Source organism: Lactuca sativa, chromosome 8 (assembly GCF_002870075.4).
Source record: "Lactuca sativa cultivar Salinas chromosome 8, Lsat_Salinas_v11, whole genome shotgun sequence".
In the NCBI taxonomy this organism is placed as follows: domain Eukaryota; kingdom Viridiplantae; phylum Streptophyta; class Magnoliopsida; order Asterales; family Asteraceae; genus Lactuca; species Lactuca sativa.
Genome location: NC_056630.2, coordinates 256263717 through 256283653, shown reverse-complemented (window position 1 = coordinate 256283653; position 19937 = coordinate 256263717). Strand labels below are relative to the sequence as shown.

At 38.5% G+C, this 19937-nt stretch overlaps 1 pseudogene; it reads right to left on the bottom strand.

The window, feature by feature from the left end:
- Positions 1 to 7097, bottom strand: part of LOC111903593 (R-linalool synthase QH1, chloroplastic-like) — a 70366-nt pseudogene extending 63269 nt beyond the window's left edge.
- Between the last annotated feature and the right edge of the window lie 12840 nt (positions 7098 to 19937).

The following is a 19937-nucleotide window of genomic DNA, read 5'->3' as shown; positions in this document are numbered from 1 at the left end:
AATCAAACCCCAAAATTCAATAGAAGTCAACACTCGAGTCAATAGTCCTTGTTGATGTCACACTCCCACAACGTCAGAATGGATGGCGGAAACGTCCGGGGGCAGGTGACATCATACGCAGTATCACATCAATTGTATCATAGCAATTAAAGTATAAACAACCATTACATTACAATATGAATATTTACATTTTTTGAAAACATAGTTTTTATACATCGAAAGTAGCAAAAGATAAAGACGAGACTCCAAAATGCTCTGTCTTCTCCAAAAGCTGGCGAAGGTACCTGTCTATTGTTGCCCTGAGAATACAAGTGGTTTTGAAAACCTATCAGCATAAAGCTGGTGAGTTCATAAGCATGTTTTTGTATTGAAAACTAGTCACTGAGTTTGTACAAATGATTTCTTTTCACTATAAGTAAAATGTTGTTCATATCAAAAACCATTGCTATCAAATTCTGAAACATGTATGCATGCTTTCCAAGAAAATCCAATATTTTCTAACATGTTTGTTGATTTCTGTATGACATGTATGTTCCATTTAAAAACCCTGGTTACCACCAGTATGTAGTGTATGATCAGTTTGAATAGCATGGCTACCACCAGTATGTATAGTAGTTTTATTATTCAAATAAAACCAATAGTAGGATCCCTGGAATACTCTCCAGTATGTAGATAGGTAGTTTCATTAATTAAAATAAAACTATTGAGGAAAGAAAATCTCGTAAACAAAGGTTAGTTTATACTTATTGTGAGTCGTATAACCATGTTGATGTGACTGATGACCTCCTTGACGTTTCTTCATGCGTCGTATGGTTACAAAATTTGTCACCCCAAGCGTGCCCCCTAACTGTAGCTAATAGTTCAGGTGTGGGATTTTCGGTCCCGAATAGATCTATTCACAAATTTCACGCTTTCCCTCCAAGAAACTCTGGTTATACTAAAGGTGTGGATTTACTAGTACCACGAAGGGCATGATGAAGATAGGTCTCACAATCCTGTATAAGCTAGTTTACTTATGGTTCGGTTGTTCTCAAGTTCGAAATCGTTTGTAACGGTGTAGAGTATAAATAATTATATGTAAAATAATTATTTAACAAGATACTCTAGTTTTTTCTATATGTATTAATGGTTAACCTAAACCTATATTAGTTTATATGTTTCCCTTTATAAGTACTTTGAATCTGTAAACAGTTAATGAAATCCCCAAACTATACCCATTATAGTTTGACTGGTAAGTTTTGTTCGTGTACTGTTCTGAAAAACTATGCAATTTTGTTTAAAAAACGTCCTTTATGCTCAACATATTACAAAAGGGAAAATGTATCATAACATTTGGTGTAAAACCGTTTGAAATTGCATCAGTTTTTAAGTTGTGAAATCCTTTATGTTTAGCTTGTCTTCCCCCCCCCCCCTGAAAACATTTATAGTTGTAAAAGTGTAGGGGTATGAACTCACCGTTTGACATGGGATTTGAGTGTTAATCAATAGGAGTTGTTGGGTGTCATATTATGCTTCGGACACAAACGGATCCTATTTAACATATAAATGCACATATATGTATTAGATGATGACATAACATTGTTTGTTGTGGAAGGAAATCACCTTAGGAACTAGGAAACATTTGAAACTAAAGTGTTAGAATCACACGTGATTAAAAATCGGGAGTTTGCGGCCGAAATCAAGGGTTTACGGCCCATGAGTTTAGGGCCCAAGTGTTTGCGGCCCATGGGTATACGGCCCATGAGTTTATAGCTGTAAACACTTGGTGAGAGTTGTGATTTTTCTTGTTTCAAGGTCCTTTCTAGCCTCTTGGAATTTTTCTAAGCCACGTGCACAAGTCAAAGTAGGGTTTAAAGGCCAATAATCGACCTAAAATGGAGTTTACGGCCGTACACATGGGTTTACAGCCGTAAACCCATTTCGTGCTTATGATTTGGGTCAATTTTTAGGTGAAAAACCAATGATTTCTAGTAGATATCAAGCATAGATGGTAATTACTTACTGTATGAGGCTTGAAATGAGGTTTTTAGCCACCAAACACTAGTGTGTGTTCTTGGTGAGAGAGAAAATCTATAACAAGATGAGATTAATTAAATGAAACATGGATTCATAATCAAAAAAGGGGTTAAAACACAATCAAAGTGAAGAATAACTTACATTTTTTATGGTTCTTGAGCAAATTTTAAATTTTGTAGAGAGAAAGAGAGACAGAGAGAGGGTAGAGAGAAGGTTCTTAGAGTGTGTAAAGGATGGAAATGAAGGTCTCCCATCCCTTATATAGGGGTGAGTTTACGACTAGGGGTGGGGTAGGGGATGTACGGCTAGAAACGCAAGTTTGCGGCCATACACTCCTCTCGAAGGGGTGTTTGGCCCGGATTTTTATGCTTTTACTCGGAAAAGTTCGTTCTTGGACCCAAACCTCGATTGTACTGAGTTTAGAATATTTAATTAGACCCGAGAAGTTAATGGAAAATTTTAATAAAAAATAAATTTTATTAACGAAAGTGAGTTAAAATAATGGAATAAATTTCGGGTTGTCACATCATCCCCCCATTAAAGGGGATTTTGTCACGAAATTCGAACATAGAATACAAATTATGGATTTGGAAATAGATGCGGATACTTCTGTTTCATCTCATCTTGGCACTCCCAAGTGAATTCGGGTCCCTGCTTGGCATTCCAACAAACCTTCACTATCAGGATGCGACTTTGTTTCGTTCGTTTGATATCTCTATCCATGATTTCGACCGATTCTTCGATGAAGTTCAGGCTCTCGTTGATTTCAATCTCATCAAGAGGGGCCATAAGGGTCTCATCGGATAAGAATTTCTTAAGATTTGAGATGTGGAAGACAGGGTGGATGTTGCTAAGTTCTTGTGGTAAACGAAGTTTGTAGGCTACGGGACCGATCCTAGAAAAGATCTCGAAGGGTCCTATGTATCTTTGATTTAGCTTTCCATGCTTTCCAAAGCGTATCATGCCTTTCCAGTGGGAGACTTTCAGCAAAACATGGTCTCCAACCTGGAACTCCAAGGGTTTTCGTCGTTTATAGGCATAGTTCTTTTATCGATCTCTCGAAGCTTTCAGTCATTCCCGAATTTGTATAATCTTAACTGTGGTTTCTTGGATGAATTTGGGCCAGTGAGAGTACTGTCAGGGATTTGTCCCTTGGCTAGATGCGTGTCACCTACCTCAGCCCAGCACAGAGGGGATCTGTACTTACAGCCATAGAGGGCTTTGAACGCTGCAACCTTGATGCTGGTATGATAACCGTTGTTGTAGGAGAACTCAAACAAGTGCAAATGGGTGTCCCACGACTTACCAAAGTCGACGACACGTGCTCGCAACATGTCTTCCAAGGTCTGGATGATCCTCCCACTCTGCCCATCTGTCTGAGGATGGTAAGGTGTACTCATATCCAACTTAGTTCCAAGAGCCTTCTGTAGGGACTACCAAAATATCGAGGTGAATCTGCTATCTCAATCGGAGATAATGGATATGTCACACTCCAAAACCTGAACGGTCGAATCGTTTGGGGGTGGAGGACGTCATGTATAATATCACAACAATGCAAAGTAATAAACAAGCAACAACATCATCCATTGCATTAATAATATAATTTCATACAAGTGTGTTCTGTCAAGTTATATAGACACCAAAAAGTACATCAAAATAAAATAGGAGTCTTGAACAAGCTCCATCTTCTCAAAAACCTGGCACCGGTACCTATCTACTAGCGACCTGAGAATACAAGTTATTTTGAAAGCGAGTATCAGCTTTAAAGCTGGTGAGATCATAAGTATATTAGTGTATGAGTTTGTATGAAAGCATTTGTAAGATGTTTGTAAGATGTAATGTATAAGTTTTGTAAAGTTTGTATTTGTTTGAACAATCCTAGAAAACCCTATGTTTCCTACTAAGAGTAGCCTTTGACCAAGGCATCTAGTAACTGTGTCTGTCTCTTTTAAGAGTGTGTATTTTCCCAAATCCGACTATCATTAACCAAAAATATAGTTTTTACATTACCATGCATCGTGTGAATGTTCATGAAGTGAATGTAAAGGGAAAAATATTATAGTACTATAGTGTTGTATTAAGTTACTACTACTGTACTAACTACCTTAAATCAATATTTACTTAAAGTACCATGTGCTCTGCCTGTACCCTGCTACCGACTCAATAGTAAAACGACGATGTAAGACGCCGTAAGAAATGACATTTGGTACCCATAGACTTGCAAGTCCCACTATAACGAGCAACAAGGTGTAGGATAGTCAATCCAATATAGATCTATATGCAAACTCATACGCTCCCCAATTAAGAAGATTCTGGATACAAAAATGGTCATGTCAGGTAGTGCCATGACCCGTTTATTGGCTCACATAACTGAATGTAATGTATATGTAATGTATGTGCTAGTTGTATTGTGTGTTCTTTCTCTGTCTAGCCTGTATATTTGTTTCTCATCACTATTTATTATGTTTGTTTCTCATTACTATGTAATATGTTTATTTCTCATAACTATGTATTATGTTTGTTTCTCATCACTATGTATTATGACTCATGTATGAACTGACTCTTTGAATGATTCATTGTTCTAGTATTAGTATTAGTAAAACCCTAAACTACGCCTATTATAGTTTACAAGTAATATAACTTGTACGTATGAACATGGGAGTATACCCCTGCTACCTAGGGTATTGAATTGACTGGAAGAACTTTTAGGACTATATATGTACACATGATATATAACTAATAGTTAAACGACCTTCAGACGGATACCCGGTATCCTACCAGACCACATCCCAACGGGGAAAAGGAAATAAGGCGAGTTAGCCTTCCTAAGTCCTTCAAACATTACTTATATAACTATACATATCTAGGCATGCAATTTACAATATAAAAGTATAAAAGAAGTTTCGTAAAAGCATTTGATATGTAAAAGAGTTTTTAAGACAGTTTTAAGTAAAACATTTTGAAAGTAAGAGATTCACTTGTTGATAGTTATTAATCACATGTGATTGAGATAATAACCATCGTAACTTTACTTGTATCCCCCCCCCCATAAAGTATTTATAAACATTTGAAAACATTTAAAAGGTTAATTTAGGGGTATGAACTCACCTGTAGTGAGTGGATTGGATTGAAGTGTCGGATACGATGCTAAGTGACAAGTGGAGACTTGTACACACACAACGATCGTAGTTATCATATAATCAATATATAAATAAATAATTAGGCACTTTATCTCTGATAATTTAAGTTAAGACACTCTAGAACATGGTAATACTTTGTTTCAAGTGTTAAAGATCACAAGGCTTGCAACCAAGTGTTGTAGGGCATAGCTAGTGAGTGTAGGGTTCAAGGAAAACTCCATTAGGGAGTTTACGGTTTTATGGTCACTCACAAAAGAGTTTATGGTCATAAACCCTTGGGTTTATGGTCGTAAACTCGTCCACTTGTTGACCAATTGATGTTTGAAGCCTTAAGAGTCCCTAGAAGATTTTCTACTTGATGTTTGTGACTAAGGAAGGAACTAGGGCACCATTTCACTCCTAAATGGAGTTTACGGTCCCTAAACCCTTTTCCTTTGGGTTTACTACTGTAAACCCATAAGGTTTATGGTATTTTGGGGTTTTCAAGTCCTTAGCTCATCAAGGTAATAGTCTAGGTTAGATTCTAGGCATAAGGAATAAATATGGGGCATTTATACACCCTTTGGGGTGTTTACGGTTTTGGGAGATTACCAAACCGCAAATACATAAAAATTAGTGACATTGGTGTTTTTCATGGACTTATACACATCAAGGAAGGATCTAGACATGTCCCCAAGGCATTGTGAAGGACTAAGACACCTTAGGGCACTCTGTGGCACCTTACTTGGTGTTTATGGTTTTAGGAGGTTCCAAAACCGTGAACACCTTGTTATTGGTGTTTTTGGGACATTTTCTTGATGTATGATAAGGTAATAAGTTGTTCAATACACTAGGGTTGGAGTACTTAGTAGTTAGAATCTTGAAAAGGTGCTAAGGGCCCAAGAACACTAGTGTGTGTTCTTAGTCTTCTTGGTGTTTTGGAAATCTTATTAAAACACAATAATGGATGGATGAAAAGATGTATAATCACTAGTTGTTATGTTATATCAACTAATCAAGTCGATAAATACTTACATTTTTAGGAAATCGGGCGAAAACCGGGATGATACTTCAGAGAGTTTGGAGTTTACTCTTGAGGTTGCAAATGAGAAGTGAAGTGTTTTGGGGAGTAAACTCATGCTTAAGCAAGAGTTTATGGTTTTTGGGGTAATTAAGTTTGGCCGTGAACTTCTAAGCCACGTGGTATTCGCGGTTTTGAAATTTCAAGATGTTAGAACAAAGTTCTTTTAGGATCGTATGATTCTAAGCAGGATATTAAACAAGAACATAATAAAGAACACAAGTATGGCACTGAATATGTCGTATGATTAATGCGATAACACCTCAGAAGAGCTCAATAAAGAACTTCAATCTGTAGAGGTATTTAGGGTTACAAGAATCAACGTAATTTACAACTTATAATATACACATACATGCATGCATATATATACTATAACCCTAACAGCTAATCTAGATAATAATGAAACTAATCTAGATAGACATGGATGGATAGGCCCAATCCGGATACAAAATATATGTGGCCCAAGACGCAACACAAATGGACTCAACAATCTCCCCCTTTGCGTCTTTGGAGCCGAAACCTCATTCCTTTTTAACAGCAGGAGTCTTCTACACAGTTTTCAACACCTTTGGTATAATGGCTAACATATGATGGCAAAAAGTAATATACCACCGAAGCATGTCAGTAAAGTTCTTCTTATCAGTCGCTGAGTTTTGCTTGCATCGGTGTATAATACTGATGATATGCTCCAAACAGTCTGTTGAAAACAGATGCTTATCAACCAGAGCAAACAGAAACTTGTGTCCTCCACCTTTTGTGAACATGGCAGTTAGATTTGTTGAATCTATCTGTCCCAATTTCATCTTGTTTACATCACCAGGTTTAGGCGTTGGCTTCACAGTCGGATTTCTATTCACTACCTTTGCTATCTCCTGATCCATAGTTGCAAGCTCATAGATATAGGAGGCCAACATTCTCTTAAGATGTTCTAAAATCGGCTCATACTCCTTAAGATTAGAGAGCATAATGTTGTATAGCAGAATCTAGTCATGAGGATTGAGGTTAGGAAGATCTGCTACAGAGATTATAGACTCCGTGTTTGCTGAACCACGGGTGATTTTGAAATTGACATTTACGAATCTCCCAGCAGGTGAAGGTTTCAGTACCTTGACTTTCATAATCATTTGTGCACTCCAAGTCAAGTATTGTGGTTGACTATTCTTCAAGTAAAAATCAATCAATTCCCTGTCAACCTTCGGGTGTGGATGCGGAACCTCAACAGTCGCCTAAAAGCAGTGAAATGTAAAAGCTTTTCTGGTAATAGGCATATCAAACTACGAGTCTTTAGAGTTATCACAATCAAACGAAGCAACTGGTTCCAACCAATAAATAGAAGGAAACTCAATCGCCTGATTGATAAGTGTGTCTTTGTTCCACTCAGGAAACAAAGCCTTCTTGCATTGCAAGGCATCCTCTTCTTCCATATTTTTCTTTTCCCGCTCCTCTCCTTCCCTAGCCACTTTCATCGTTTCATCAAGCTCTCTGTCTCTTTTCTTTCGTTTTAGAGCATCGGCTATAGTTTCTTCAACATCACTCTTATTGTCATCATTAATCTCTTTTTGCTTTGATTGAAAACCAGAACCCGAAGCTAAATTAACCTTCGGTTCTGTTGTGACTTTCGGGTGTGCACCTTCTGTCTTCACAATCGGTCTCGTTTGAACAAAATGACAAGCACTACTCTCTCCCCCTTGTTTTGGAGGTACAACTCCCTCCGAAACACCTTTCATTTCACTTAAAATGGAAACAGCAGGGAGGGGTTTGGATTGAAGATGATTCTGAATAGTCAGAGTTAAGATCTGATCATGCGCTTCAAGCAAATTTGTCAGCAAGTCTTTCACATCTCCTACACAACTTTTATAAACAGCCCTCTGAGTTTTCAACAAGGAAATTTCTTTCTCTGCTTAGACCAGCTACACTTTCTGAACATCAATTGTTGCTTGCTGTTTAGCCAATCCTTCAAGGCACTCTCTGTTGCAAGATTAGCAGCAAGAGCATCAAAACGAGAATTCACTAATTTTAAGAAAGAAGTGGTTTCTACTTTGAGCTCAGAGCGTACAGCCTCAAACTTAATTGTTTCATCGTGAAGGGACTTAGAAAAGGACTCCACAGAGGATTGATACTTTGATGCATTGGTGTCAGCATGAGACTTCAACGACTCAAGAAAAATCTGAGCTGTATAAACAACCTCAGAAACTTATTTGGTAGCCTGCTTCTAGGTGGAGGTAGACTCATTAACTGTCGTCATAGAGTTGTCAATTGCCTCTGTATATTGTTCAATGGCTGTCTCCAGAAATGCTTTAAGAACAACACCACCATAGGCTTTGCTGTCGTCAAGCAATCGATCCAACTTCTCATGAATGGCATGTATTTGTTGACCTGTGATAGGAGCATCAGCCTCTTCATCGGTTGGAAGTTTGTAAGGACTGTAGTAGATCGATTCAAATTCCTCATCGTCTCCCCCAAGAGTAGCACCAGAATTAGATGACGGGGTTGGTGAAGGTGGTATGGTAATGATTGGAGTTTCAGTCACAATAGTAGCCCCTGTATCAGATACATTGACTTCCACTGTGGATTTGGGAATGGTAGTGGTTGTTGATTCAGTTATGAGCGGAGAAGATAAGGGTATAGTAGAAATAGGAACCGAAGTAATTGGTGGTGGGGTTGGCAAAGTTGTTGCTTGAGTGGTAAGGGGTGTAGTAACAGTGGGAACAGAAAGGGAACAGTCTGTTTCGGCGATTGGGATGGAGTTGGAACTCTGTTGTGATTTGGAGATTCTGGTGGAGTAGGAGAACGTGGAGGAGTGGGCTCTCGGGGTGAGACATGACAAAACTCTTCTTCCTCACTTCACTCATCTGCATGATCTGTGCGTGGAGGAGTGTTCTCTCTAGGTCTGCGAGTCATCTTCTCTATTTTCTTCTGTTTCGGTTGAGAAGTATCTCCTTCACCAGACTTGCGTTTAGAGGACTTAGACTTACGTTCCTCAGGATCCTCTTTCTTTGAAACCCTCTTTCCTCTGTTGGTAGGCTTCTCCAGTGCATCCAAAGCTGCTTGCTGCTTAGGAGACAGAACTCTCGGTCCTTTAGGAGGAAGTTTCCTATAGTCAGCCAAGACATTGCTCTTTTCCGTAACACCACGATACATAGTTTCAGGAATCGTTCCATAATGAGGAAACTTGATCAGATCAGAGAGAATTATCTTCTTTGTATGAAATGTGACAATAGAAGCAAGTAGAGCATACTGCATGATCGGAATCTCTAAAGAATTAATTGCCTTCCATGTAATCTGGGTCAAAAAACGTCCACATGAAACTTCAGAATGTCGTGTCGATGTATTGAGACTTGCACCACCTGAGACCAGATTATAGAGCCATAATCAAGATTGATCCCGTTGTAGAGGCCGTAAAGAATAGCGAGAAAACCCTTGCTAGTAGTATCGGAACCACCACTTCGTTCTGCTATACCCTTAATCAGTAGAGTGAGCAAGCCATTCCATTGAGAGGGTAAACAAGATTTCTTCACTTTGGTAATAGTCGTTAGCACATCGGTATACCCCATCTCGTACATCATTGAAAATAATTGTGATGTGGTGATAAAGTCTGGCGAGATGATAGAAGAATCTACTGCAAGATTCAAAATCGAAGAGAACTTCACCTTTGAAATCGAAGTCTTCTTGTCGTGGATGGTAAAATAGATACGATCTTTGTTTTTGTCATAAGTCGCCGTGGAATAAACCTGTGATAACAACGACATTGGGACTACTGCAACCTGGGTTAGGGCTAAAACCAGGGGAAATATTTTAAACATTCCACAACCTACAGCATATATGAGTCATACAAGAACGGATTAAGTTCGATGATCATATTTTGGTTAGGTTTAATGGTGAGCAAGGATGATGATGCTGTCTGATCATGTACTGAAGAGGAAGTCGCCATTGATGAATGAAGAAGACGATGAACAGTGTTTACTTGTCGTTTAAGTTTGAGAGAATTGAGTGCTGGTAAAAGACAAATAAAAAGTTCAACCCTTTATATACCATTGCCTGGAGAGAGAAAACCGTGATGATAATGATGAGATCACTAAAACGTCGCCTGAAAAAGCGCGATGTGACAGTGTGGTTACTCCCAGGTATACGTTAGCACGCATGGGTTTAGAAACCGATCAAATTCACGCGCCTTAATCTTATCTTCAATCAGCGTTTTAAATTCCACAATAGCCCCTTGTTTGGTTGCAATAGATAAACCAAAACTCAAACCAAACAGTAACTAGAATGTTGGAAAATAAAAAATTTCGTGCATAAGTGTGACAAAGATAAAGAAACAAATCAAATGTGTATGGGATGTGAGTGATGTCTTATTATTAGACAGAAAGTTGAGGATTCCGGGCAAGAATCACTTCCTTCAAAGTCAAGAGAGACTTAAAGTGCTTGTGTGGTTTCCCGAAAAATACGATCAACTGTTTGTTAGTAAACATTGAAAGGCTTCTTTTAATCATAGGCTTAGGGTAGCTTGTCTTCAACCGAACTTCGAGTTTTAACATAAAACCAAACGTTGGAAGAAGTACCTGTGAGACCGATGTAATCTGTAGAACAGGTAGGTGGGATATATTATTTTAGTGACTATAGAGAAATCAGAAATCTCAAAAAAAAAAATAAACTGGATCTCTTTTGGAAGAAATGCCTTGGCAGTAGACAATTTCATAAAAGATCACACAAAAATAAAAAGAGATATTTCCTTAGGTAACCAGTAAGTTCTTGAATATATAATTAACCGTCAATTCATTTTTGGTGTTGGATATTGGGTTTCACTCAGCACGTGGTAAACGTATTAAGATCACAAACACAGATGTTGTGTAACCATAAACCTCAGTGGTAAAGACCGAGAGTCTCAAGGGTTACATTGGTGAACCGAAAGTAGATGGAGAATATAAGGAGGTGGCTAAAGAACCAAATGTACCTTCTGCTAGATAATCCTGACAGAGCAGAGAAACTCTTAACTCATATGAGAAGAGTAAGGTAGCTCTAGACCGAGTAGTATAAATTAGCCTGATTTGGAAGAAATGATAGGTGTAGATCGAATCATTAAGGCCTGCTCAAGATCGTAGAGGCTTAAGACAACATGCAGCAGTATGCTTCTAGGGACCCTTAACTAGTTCATTTTGATATTAAATCATACCTTCCTTAGATCCACAGTCGGTTATACGGGTATTCATGTCACCTAAGAAGAATAAAGAAGCATACCAAACAAGCCAAACAGACAAACAAACGAGACAAATAAAACTTAGTGAAAGTTTTGAATTTTTCTGAAAAATAATAAAAACATAAACATAAAATGTTTTTGGAGTTTTGAAATTTTCTGAAAAAGAATAAAAACAGATAGATAAAATACTTTTGGATTTTTGAAATTTTCTGAAAAAGAATAAAAACAGAAAGATAAAATATTTTTGGATTTTTGAAATTTTCTGAAAAAGAATAAAAACAGATAGATAAAATATTTTTAGATTTTTGAAATTTTCTGAAAAAGAATAAAAACAGAAAGACAGAATAATTAAGTTCAAATAAAAAAAAGATATGCACAAAATATACAACCGAAACCTTATCTTTGAATGAGTGAAGCGAAATAGACCGATCATTCGGTTCATTTCGGTTCCAGTAAATTACGGAGCCGAGATAGACCGAGCGGTCTGTCCATTTCGGTTCCCTAAAAGTCTAGAGCTGAAATAGACCGAGCGGTCTGTCCATTTCGGTTGTCTAATTTTTAATGAAAGATTTGAGGATTCGGTACCAACTCTCCTTCCATCACGTCCAAGCCTTGTAAGATTTTGTCAAAGGTTGCTTTCGGTAAGGCTTTAGTAAAGATGTCAGCCAGTTGATCAGCAGATCGAACAAAGTGTACTTCCACGTTCCCATCATCTACATGATCCTTGATGAAATGATACCTAAGTGCAATGTGCTTGGTTTTTGAGTGTTGCACTAGGTTATGACAAACCCTAATTGCACTTTCAAAGTCACAATAGATAGGAATCTTCTTCATACTTAGCCCATAATCTCTTAGTTGACTTTGAATCCAAACCACTTGAGAGGTGCAAGATGTTGCAACAATATATTCAGCTTCAGCTGTGGATAACGAAACACAGGTTTATTTCTTGGACTGCCAACTAACAAGTTTCCCGTCAAGAAATTGGCATCCACCTGTAGTACTCTTTCTGTCCAGTCCACATCCTCCTAGATTAGCATCAGAAAAGGCTTGGATGAAGAATCCAGATCTTGCAGGATACCAGAGACCGAGAGATGAAGTTTTCTTCAGATATCGAAAAATGTTCTTCACAGCAAGCATGTGAGGTTCTCTTGGATTGGCTTGAAACCTGGCACAGTAACAAACAGAAAACATAATATCTGGTCTACTAGCTATTAGATACATAAGGGACCCTATCATTTGACGATAAAGTGTTATATCCACAGTAGGTTTCTCTAGAGATGGGGTTAGCTTAGTGCCAAATGTCATAGGAACCTTCACTTTTGAATCACCCTTCATTCCAAATTTTGTCAGTAAGTTCTTGGTGTATGCCTCCTGGTTTATAAAGATACCTTCAGGTCCCTGTCTAATATTCAAAACAAGGAAAAAGTTAATTGGACCCATTGTGCTCATTTCAAATTTAGTCTCCATCAACTTCCTGAATTCAACTGTTAAGCTAGGATTCATGGAGCCGAAGATGATATCATTAACATAAATTTGAACAATCATCAAATGTTCGCCTTCCTTCTTACGAAAGAAGGTTGGGTCAACCGAACCTTGTTTAAATTTTGACATTTTCAAGAAGCGAGTTAGCGTTTCATAGCAGGCTCTCGGTGCTTGTTTTAGCCCATAGACAGCTTTATCTAGCACATAGCAATGATCAGGGTATTTTTCATTCACAAAACCAGGCGGTTGCTCAACATAGACGGTTTCTTCTAATTCTCCATTCAAGAAAGTGCATTTGACATCCATTTGGAAAACTTCGAAGTTCTTGTGAGCAGCATATGCAAGGAAGATTCTGACAGATTCCAACCTTGCTACTGGAGCAAAGGTTTCTTCATAATCTATTCCTTCTTCTTGACAATAACCTTTTACTACCAACTGAGCCTTGTTATGAATGACATTCCCCTCTCTATCCAGCTTATTTCGAAACACCCATTTCAGGCCGACAACATAAGCATCTTTCGGCATAGGAATCAACCTCCAAACTCTGTTGCGTTCGAACTCATGGAGCTCATCCTTCATTGCTTGAACCCAATCTGAATGATCAAGTGCAGCATTTACAGTTTTCGGCTCAATTTTGGAAATGAACGAATTAAACATACAAAATTCCACTTGAGAGAATAATGCAGTTTGTTTTGCCTTCAGTTGAGATCGAGTAAGAACACTTGCTGAAGTTTCACCAATAATTTGCTCTTTGGGTGGTCCTTTGTCCATTTCACTAATGGAGGATAGCTTGGATCATATTCTGGATTCAATTCAGCTTCTACTTCTATTTCAACATGTGATAGATCACCCTCACCTTCATCAGTAGAACTATCACTTTCTTTCTCCTTCTCCCCCTCGACTGGCGAAGTGAAATCTCTGTCAGCATCAGAGTCTGCATTTCTTGTGGAAGTTGTTTTCTCCCCTTCGATTTGACTATCACTTGTTTGTTTTGGATCAGTGTTTTCCCTATCATCTGAACCTTTAGATGTTGGGGATGAAGTTGGATTCTCCCCTTCAGCAGAAACTTCGGTTGTCTTTGAAGTTGTAGGGCTCTCCCCCTGGAACGTTGAATCTTTGTTTGGAGAGCTTATTGATGACTTAGTACTTGATGGTTCGCTTTCCATCTCTTTAGTACCTTCGTCTATGACCTTCTTGAGATTATCGATTTTGTTATATGCTGATGTTGCCTCTTAATGAATTGCTTTTTCTGGTTCATCGAATAGCCGAATGTATTCCTCAAATAGGTTGGATATTGGAACCGAGACCTGTCCAGATTCTGGGAATATGTCTCCTAAGGCACTTTCAGTCCTTTGAACCTTCTTCATATAATTGTCATCAAAGGTGACATAATAAGTCTCTTCAATTTTTCTGGAACGCTTATTCAACACCCTGTATGCTTTGATGACAGAGAGTAACCCAAAAATATGCCCTCATCGGCTTTAACATCAAACTTATTTCGGTTCTCTTTAGAATTAAAAATAAAGCACCTTGAACCGAAGATATGGAAAAATTTGACATTCGGTTTCCTATTGTTTAAGATCTCATAAGGAGTTATGGAGAATCTCTTGTTGAGCAAGGACCGATTCTGAGTATAGCATGCAGCGGCAATTGCATCAGCCCAGAAGTATAAAGGTAGGGAAGCGAAACTGATCATGGTTCTGGTTGCTTCACATAACGAGCGGTTTCGTCTTTCAACAATCCCATTCTGCTGTGGTGTGTAAGGGGCCGAAAAATTGTGAGTTATCCCCTTATCAACCAGAAAGTCCTCAAAATCCTTGTTCTTGAATTCCAGACCATTGTCACTTCTAATGTTTCTGACCGTCTTCTTTAGTTGTACTTCCACTTGCTTGATGAATGCCTTCAGCTTGGGAGTAGCATCTGATTTCTGCTTAAAAAAGAAAACCCAAGTGAAGCGTGAAAAATCATCTACAATGACAAGAATGTACTTACTTCCACCGATACTCTCTATAGCAGAAGGTCCACACAAATCAATGTGTAACAGTTCAAGTGCTTCCACTATCTTAGTATTGATGCATGTAGGGTGGCTTCTTCTGCTCTGTTTACCCATCTCACATGCTGCACATAAATGCTCCTTATCAAACTTGAGAAGAGGAAGGCCCCGAACGTGATCACCAATCACTAATTCGTTGATGTCTTTGAAATTTAGCTGTGATAGACGTCGATGCCATAACCAGCTTTCATCGGTGTTTGCCTTTGACAGCAGACAGATAGCTGGTGTCCCTCGAATTGGGTTAAGATTCAGAGGGTGCATCTCTCTGTTTCGTGCAGATTTCAGCAGAACCTTCTTGGATTGTTTTTCCGTTATCTCAGACCCCTCATCATCGAATGATACCTTCAAACCTGTGCCCACAACTAATTGTGACACGCTGATGAGATTATGCTGCAATCTGTCTACATAAGCCACCTTTCTGATCGAGAAGTCTCCATTAGTTATCATGTCGTATCCTTTGATTGTTCCATAGGAATTGTTTCTAAACTTCACATACCCACCATCTTTCAGGGACCGAAACTCCCTTAGCTCCTCCTTCCTCCCTGTCATGTGATGCGAGCAGCCACTGTCTATATACCATTCGTCGTCAAACTGCTCGTCACTGATTACCTGCAAATTCAAGCAGATTTAGGAACCCAAAGTTTCTTGGGTCCTGGTGAGTTTTTCACAGAGAAAGGAATAACTACAGAAACATCAACTAAATAAGTTTGTTTGATAAGAGTGGTTTGATCTTTTCTTTTAATGGTATACACCTTGATTTTTGTTTTATCTTCTTTAAATTTTGGTGTATCAGTTGGGGTTGCTTTTGATGGTTTAGGATTTTTCGTTTGATTCCTAGGTTTAGTGGAGGATTTCTTATTTTCCTTCTCAGAGTCTGATACCAGCTTTCCTTTTCCTTTAATGTCCTTTAAAGAATTTGTTTCAACTTGGGACTTGGAGGATCCATAACTAGGATTGGGACTGAATCTGGGTCGAGGACCGAATCTGGTCGAGGACCGAATCTGGGTTTAGGACCGAAACTAGGTCTAGGACCGAAACTGGGTCGAGGACCGAAAGTGGGTTCAGGACCGAGACATGACTTTCGGTTCTGGGATTTGGAATAATAGGAATTTGGACTGAAATTTTCCTTCAACTTTTCCTTTCCCTTATCCATGGATTCTTTCCTGGGAGGCTCATAGTTGGGATTTTGAGAATTCCAATGCCTTTTCCGTTCATTCAGATTCGTGGCATATCTCTGATTTCTCAAGCGTTTCTGTTCAGCTAGCTCCTTCTGAGATTTGTGGACATTGAAGTTGGCCTTTGGTTTCTCCTTCTAAGTTACAGTTGTCTTACCTTCCATTTTAGATTCTATACTATTCTTAGTTTGAACTTTCGGTGCTTCCACTCTCTTGAGTAGAACTTTCGGTTCTTCCCTTTTGATTGGAACATCAGGTTCAACCATTGGTTCCTCAGGAACATCTTTTGTTCCACTTGTGCTTGGAATGTCGAAATTGGAGGGTTTGTTGATGGGTTCTGGTATGTATCTACCTTTGACTCTCCATGTGGTTTTCTTAGATAGTCCCACAGTCTCGTCTGCGTTGTCAATAGGAGCAGACCAAAAATAGTCTTCGCATCCTTCAGCGTTATCTTCGTCAACTATGATTCTTAATTCTGCCGTTTGCCTTTGAGTGACCCCAGTCATAGCATAAACCTGATTTGGCACGGTCAGAACTTTTTGATAGACCAAGGCCTTTTCCTTGAGTTTTGGTTTCTGTTCTTTTGACAGACGAGCAAACTCAACCGAGTTTTCTGATATAAGAGGTTTTTCATTCTCGGTTTCATTTTTAATAAACTTAGAGCAATCAACTTCATCCTCTACTGAGATTCCACTCATCTCGGTTTCCGCATCAAATTCAAAAGAATTATCTAAGTTTATTATATTATCTTTAACAATTTTGGCATTTGACAGATCGAATGTTTGTATAGTTTCAGTTTTAATCTTTAGCTTATCATTTTCATCTAAGATATCTTTTAACATACTTTTATGTTCCTTAGAATCGATGAAGGTTTCTATCTTATCCAAACCTAACCTATACGACATTGATGTTTCTTCAGAGGACACTTCTGATTCACATTCTGCTATAACTTCATCTTCCTTAAATTTAAGAAAGGGAAAAATCATTTTATGAATTTTCTTTCCAATTTCACAACTTAAATGTAATTGAGCAATATTAGTATAAAGACGCTTAGCAATTAAACAGAAAACATTTCTTTGTTTTAATAACTTTAAATTGTCTCTTTGCAAATAAATACTTTCATCCCTAGCTCTAACTAACTCCGCTTCCTTCAGCTCACTCCACATTCTCCTTTCCTCACTTTATGAAGACACCCTGACAAGTTGGTCAGTTAGGTTAGAATTCGCTAAGCGGGTTTGCATGAGGCTACTACTTAAGTTAGAAAAGTTAAAGTTTAATTCATTTAATTCTTCTTGATAATCAGTTTTTGAAATTTTAAGAGACTCAAGAATAGAATGTACCTTTTTGATCAATCGATCGCAGTCGTCGATCTTCTCACTCACCGGCTTGGCCGCAAAACACTTGTTTTCTGTCAGGTTCGGTTTCGTATCTACACTTTCGGTTGATGGACCAGCAGGGACGATAAAGCACTTTCCACCCGAACCTTCATTCTTTGCCACATATGCCTTTCCATGAGTGGGTCTTCTAACCTCTTCGTCTTCAGATTCGGTTGACCAGACTTCTACGCAACCGAACTCATCTTCCCCAGCATTCTCCTCTTCGATTAAGGCATTCATCGAGCTTTTGGACGCCTATTTCTTCTTGACTTATTCTAATTTGCGCATATAATACGCCTCATCATCTTCACCCTCTCTTTTCTCAGCCATCTTTCTCAACATGCAATCTTTGGCAAAATGGTTCTTGTCGTGACAATAGTTGTAGTCGTATCCAGAGTCTCCTGCAAGCTTGTTCTCCTTTTTCTCTTCATCCTTTTGAGAGGAGACTTTCGGTTCATCCTTCATCTTCTCAGAACTATAACTTCCCTGCCAGTTTCGATTCTTGCAGACAGGAAATTTTCTCCTTGCAAATTTCTTTGGATTTGTGATCATCAAGGCATACTCCTCACTTGTAAGGTCGCACTTTGACATGTCTGACTCTTCTTCTTCTTCTGCAGTACTTTTTCCTTTAGAAACAAGAGCCAACAATCCCACACCAGAGACCACTTTCGCTTCCTTGGTTACAACACCTTCATGGGACTTTAGTATCCCTACTAGTTTCGCCAGCGAGTACGATTTGAACTGTTCATGCGCCTTCACAGTGGAAACCACAGCCATCCATTCTGGTCTCATCCTGTTCATGAACGTTACTTTCTGCTTGATCAGCTTCCTCTCTATCCTATGCTTAATCATCTTACTTAAGAGATGATTGAACCGATCAAAGGTCTGTACAAGCTTCTCTTCAGATTTCTGTTCGAAAACTCTAAATTCTGACAGTAACAGAGTTTGAATGGAGTGTTCCAGATCTTCCATCAGTTGAGTAAAGTTCCTTCAACCTATCCCAGATCTGTTTAGCAGTTGTGCATGAACCTACTAGCCGAAAAATGTCAGATTGCAGGGCGAATCTTGTCATTCGCATGGCTTTAACGTTACACAAGAGCTTGTCCTTCTCATCCTGTGGCATCTTCTCAACATCTGTCACCAACGTGTTGTAATCCTTTTGCATCTTAACAGTGTTGTTTGTCCCCGAATGTACAAACGGTATAAGAGTGATAGCTTCCCAGATGAGATAGACATTATCTTCAGATCCAACCACGTAATCTTCAAAGTGATGAGCCCATACTTTGTAGTCTTGAGTATAGAGTATGGGTACTCTGGTTGTTGATCCGATGTTGTTTGAGATGTTAACGGGGTTTGTATGCGAATCATCGTGAGACATGGTGAGCTGCTAGAATCAAACCTGTAAACTTAAGATTAGGGTTTTATCAAAAACAGAGTTGTCGTCGATATGAAGACGACGGCTTCTATTTATATGATAAAAGTGAAAACCCTAAAGTATTTTGAATACAGAAGGAATGTGTATTGATCACACAGTCTCCTACTCTGATACCAATTGTTAGAACAAAGTTCTTTTAGGATCGTATGATTCTAAGCAGGATATTAAACAAGAACGTAATAAAGAACACAAGTATGGCACTGAATATGTCGTATGATTAATGCGATAACACCTCAGAAGAGGTCAATAAAGAACTTCAATCTGTAGAGGTATTTAGGGTTACAAGAATTAACGTAATTCACAACTTATAATATACACATACATGCATGCATATATATACTATAACCCTAACAGCTAATCTAGATAATAATGAAACTAATCTAGATAGACACGGATGGACAGGCCCAATCCGGATACAAAATATATGTGGCCCAAGACGCAACACAAATGGACTCAACACAAGACTCGGGACAGCATATCCTTTCACTCGTTCGTTTAAAGAATAATTATTATAATAGTCAAATGAACTTTAAGTTTGTTAAAAACAAATAGAAATGAAATTGACTTATAATATGAAGTGATTGACTTTTAGGGTTTGACCGAATGAAAATTTCAGGTTGTCACATCATCCCCTCATTAAAGGGAATTCCGTCCTGAAGTTAAAGTTTAAGCAATTAAGTTATTACAAATAACTATGTAAAAAGATGAGGATATTTCAATTTCATCTGATCCTCTCGCTCCCAAGTGAATTCAGGTCCCCGCTTAGCGTTCTTGCGACCCTTCACTATCAGGATACGACTTTATTTCGTTTGCTTGACCTCTCGGTCCATGATCTCTACTGGTTCTTCAACGAAGTTGAGGCTCTCGTTTATCTTGATCTCGTCGAGTGGGATTACAAGAGTCTCGTCGGACAGACACTCTTTCAAGTTCGATACGTGGAAGGTAGAATGTACGTTACTAAGTTCGCGTGGTAAGTTAAGTTTGTAAGCTACAGGGCCGATTCTTG